Below are 4,919 nucleotides of genomic sequence, written 5' to 3'. Positions count from 1 at the left end.
ATCAGTATGTTTTAAATGTAAATATATTAGACCCCTCTAAAGACACAGATTGCCAGAGTGAATAAAACAAATGGGATCCAACTATATTCTGTCTACAAGTGACTCACTTTAGATCTAAAGACATGCATAGGTTGAAAGTGAAAGAATAGAAAAAGATATTCCCTGCAAATAATAATCAAAAGATAGAAGGAGTGGCTGTACTAACACTAATATCATACAAGATTGACTTTAGTTCAAAAGCTGTTGCAAGAAACAAAGAACATTGCATAATGACAAAAGGGTGAATTAACCTAAAAGATATGATCATTATAAACATATATGTAGTGAACATCAGAGCTCCTAAGTACATGACACAAACATTGATAGAATTGAATGAGAAAATACATAGCTCTACAATAATAGTAAGAGACTTCAATAGTCAACTTTCAATATTAAACAGAACAACTAGACAGAGGATAATAAGGAAATAGGGGACAAGAACAACACTATAGGCCAATTAGACCCAACAGACATATACAGAACATTCCACTCAACAACAGTAGAAGACACATTTTTCTCAAGTGCATATAAAACATTGTTCAGGATATACCATGCATTAGGCCACAAATCAAGCCTTAATAAATTTAAAAAGATTGAAATCATGTAATGTATCTTTTCCAATCACAATTAAATAAAACTAGACATCAACAGCAGAAGGAAAACAGGAAAATTCACAAATATATGAAAATTAAACAACATACTCTTAAACAACCAATGGGTCAAAGAATAAATCACAGGAGAAATTAGAAAATATCTCGAGACAAATTATTATGAAAACAAAAAAACACCAACTGATGAGATGCAGCAAAACAATGCTAAAAGGGAAACTTGTAGTTATAAACATTTCCATTAAAAAAGAAGTTCCCCAATGAATGTATGTGTGCGTGTGTCTTCATGGTAGAATATTTATATTCCTTTGGGTAAATACCCAATAATGTGATTGCTGAGTCAAATAGCAATTCTGTTTTAAGTTATTTCAGAAATTGCCAAACTCCTTTCCACAGTGGCTTTACTTACAATAGCAAAGACATGGAATCAACCTAAATGCCCATCAATGACAGACTGGGTGTAAAAAAAAAAATGTGGCACACATACACCATGGAATACTATGCAACCATTAAAAAAGAATGTGACCATGCCCTTTGCAGGAACATGGGTGGAGCTGGACGCCATTATTCTAAGTTGATTAATACAGGAACGGAAAACTAAATACCACATGTTCTCACTTATGAGTGATAGTTAAACATCAAGTATACATAGACACAAGGAAGAAAACAACAGACACTGGGGCCTACTTGGGGGTAGAGGGTAGGAGAAGGGTAAGGGTTAAAAAAAACTACCTATCCTATGCTATGCTTATTGTCCCAGGTGACAAAATTGTCTGCACAAGAAACCCCTGGGACATGTAATTTACCTATATAACAAACCTGTTATATAATTTACCTATATAACAAACCTTAGGCTCATGTACCCCTGAACCTAAGCTAAAACTTAAGAAAATAGTGTTCCCAGATGGCCATATGTAGCTGTGCTGCAGAGAGGCATAGAGGAGCACCCCCAACCTCACCCACTGCCCCAGATCCTTGTAATCACCCACTTCTCTGTGCCTGGGGCAAGACCCAGCCAGCTCCAGGCACCATGCTGCCCTAGGACCAGCCCTTCTGACAACTCCTGGCATCCAAGATCCCCTCCCCTGCTGTAAGTTGATGCACACAGTTCTTCCAGTCCTTTTTTTAATGGATTATGATCCAACCATTGAAGATACCAACACAAAGCAGTGTGTCCCAGATGGTAGAGCAGCCTGGCTAGGTGTTTTGTAGACAACAGGGCAAGAAGAGTTTGGAGCCATGAAGGAACAGTGTATGAGGACTGGTGAGGATTTCCTATTGGTCTTTCCAGGCACAGATAGAGGCGGTTTTGAAGAAACCTATAAATTCCAAAGACAGATTCTCCTCAGGGTGAAGGAGCATGGTGAGATTCCAATGATTTTTATGGGTAATAAAGCAGCTCTGGATCATTAAAGACAAGAAACACAGGAAAAACAGCATTTAGCACAGCAACGTAAGGTAATATACATGGAGGTATCAGCAAAGATTAGGATGAATGCAGAGGGTGCCTTTTTTGTTTTTGTTTTTGTTTTTTTCTGTTTGTTTGTTTTGTTTTTTGAGATAAGATCTTGCTCTGACACCCAGGCTGGAGTGCAGTGCAATGGTGTGATCACAGCTCACTGCAGCTTTGAATTGCTGGGCTTAAGTGATCCTCTCGCCTCAGCTTCTGGTGTAGCTGGAACCACAGTCTTGCCCCACCAGGCCCAACTTATTTTTCTTTCTAAGGGATGGAGTCTTTCTATGTTGCCCTGGCTGGTCTTGAACTCCTGGGCACAAGTGATCCTACTGTCTTGGTCTCCCAAGGTGCTGAGATTACAGGCATGAGCCACCATGACTGGTCTCAAGCCAGTTCTATGAACATGTCTGGGTTATAAAGAAATTTCAAGAGCAAAATGTCTTCTTTCACTGCAACCAACATGGGAAGAAAAAGGCAAGAAGGGCTGACATTGTGTAATTTTTCTAGAATCCCTTGAGCTTTTATCTACCAAATGCCAGGGAAAGGCCTCATCTCCTCCTTCTCTCCTTACAGTTTACATCTTGTGGGTACCTTTCTAGCCTTAGACAAATGATGACCTTGTTAGCTTTACAACAAGAAGCTGGCTAGTTCTTTCCATGAAACTAATGCAATGGTCATTTTCAAGCAAATTTAAAGGAAGCACTAAGGTGGCTTCATAGATTACCCGATTTCTTTTTTTTTTTTTAATTGTTGTTATTTATTTATTTATTTATTTATTATTATACTTTAAGTTCTAGGGTACATGTGCATAACGTGCAGGTTTGTTACATATGTATACTTGTGCCATGTTGGTGTGCTGCACCCATCAACTCATCAGCACCCATCAGCTCGTCATTTACATCAGGTATAACTCCCAGTGCAATTTCTCCCCCTCCTCCCTCTCCATGATAGGCCCCGGTGTGTGATGTTCCCCTTCCCGAGTCCAAGTGATCTCATTGTTCAGTTCCCACCTATGAGTGAGAACATGCGGTGTTTGCTTTTCTGTTCTTGCGATAGTTTGCTGAGAATGATGGTTTCCAGCTGCATCCATGTCCCTACAAAGGACACAAACTCATCCTTTTTCATGGCTGCATAGTATTCCATGGTGTATATGTGCCACATTTTCTTAGTCTGTCACTGATGGACATTTGGGTTGATTCCAAGTCTTTGCTATTGTGAATAGTGCCACAATAAATATACGTGTGCATGTCTCTTTATAGCAGCATGATTTATAATCCTTTGGGTATATACCCAGTAGTGGGATGGCTGGGTCATATGGTACCTTCTAGTTCTAGATCCTTGAGGAATCGTCATACTGTTTTCCATAATGGTTGAACAAGTTTACAGTCCCACCAACAGTGTAAAAGTGTTCCTATTTCTCCACATCCTCTCCAGCACCTGTTGTTTCCTGACTTTAATGATTGCCATTCTAACTGGTATGAGATGGTATCTCATTGTGGTTTTGATTTGCATTTCTCTGATGGTGAGTGATGATGAGCATTTTTTCATGTCTCTGTTGGCTGTGTGAATGTCTTCTTTTGAGAAATGTCTGTTCATATCCTTTGCCCACTTTTTGATGGGGTTGTTTGTTTTTATCTTCTAAATTTGTTTGAGTTCTTTGTAGGTTCTGGATATTAGCCCTTTGTCTGATGAGTAGATTGCAAAAATTTTCTCCCATTCTGTAGGTTGCCTGTTCACTCTGATAGTAGTTTCTTTTGCTGTGCAGAAGCTCTTTAGTTTAATTAGATCCCATTTGTCAATTTTGGCTTTTGTTGTCGTTGCTTTTGGTGTTTTAGACATGAAGTCCTTGCCCATGCCTATGTCCTAAATGGTATTCCCTAGGTTTTCTTCTAGGGTTTTTACGGTATTAGGTCTAACATTTAGGTCTCTAATCCATCTTGAATTAATTTTCGTATAAGGAGTAAGGAAAGGATCCAGTTTCAGCTTTCTACTTATGGCTAGTCAATTTTCCCAGCACCATTTATTAAATAGGGAATCCTTTCCCCATTTCTTGTTTCTCTCATGTTTATCAAAGATCAGATGGCTGTAGATGTGTGGTATTATTTCTGAGGACTCTGTTCTGTTCCATTGGTCTATATCTCTGTTTTGGTACCTGTACCATGCTGTTTTGGTTACTGTAGCCTTGTAGTATAGTTTGAAGTCAGGTATCGTGATGCCTCCAGCTTTGTTCTTTTGACTTAGGATTGTCTTGGCAATGCGGGCTCTTTTTTGGTTCCATGTGAACTTTAAAGCAGTTTTTTTCCAATTCTGTGAAGAAACCCATTGGTAGCTTGATGGGGATGGCATTGAATCTATAAATTACCTTGGGCAGTATGGCCATTTTCATGATATTGATTCTTCCTATCCATGAGCATGGTATGTTCTTCCATTTGTTTGTGTCCTCTTTTATTTCACTGAGCAGTGGTTTGTAGTTCTCCTTGAAGAGGTCCTTTACATCCCTTGTAAGTCGGATTCCCAGGTATTTTATTCTCTTTGAAGCAATCGTGAATGGAAGTTCATTCCTGATTTGGCTCTCTGTTTGTCTGTTACTGGTGTATAAGAATGCTTGTGATTTTTACACATTAATTTTGTATCCTGAGACTTTGCTGAAGTTGCTTATCAGCTTAAGGAGATTTTGGGCTGCGACAATGGAGTTTTCTAAATATACAATCATGTCATCTGCAAACAGGGACAATTTGACTTCTTCTTTTCCTAACTGAATACCCTTGATTTCTTTCTCTTGCCTGATTGCCCTAGCCAGAACTTCCAACAGTATG

At 38.9% G+C, this 4,919-nt stretch overlaps 1 pseudogene; it reads left to right on the top strand.

Moving 5' to 3' along the window:
• Positions 1-1,745: 1,745 nt before the first annotated feature.
• On the top strand, positions 1,746-2,702 carry LOC104673638 (annotated as a pseudogene).
• The last annotated feature ends 2,217 nt before the right edge of the window (positions 2,703-4,919 follow it).

The sequence above is a fragment of the Rhinopithecus roxellana genome, chromosome 6 (genome assembly GCF_007565055.1).
Source record: "Rhinopithecus roxellana isolate Shanxi Qingling chromosome 6, ASM756505v1, whole genome shotgun sequence".
NCBI classification, from domain to species: domain Eukaryota; kingdom Metazoa; phylum Chordata; class Mammalia; order Primates; family Cercopithecidae; genus Rhinopithecus; species Rhinopithecus roxellana.
The sequence above is the reverse complement of the archived record's forward strand: the minus strand, read 5'-3'. Positions and strand labels throughout refer to the sequence as shown.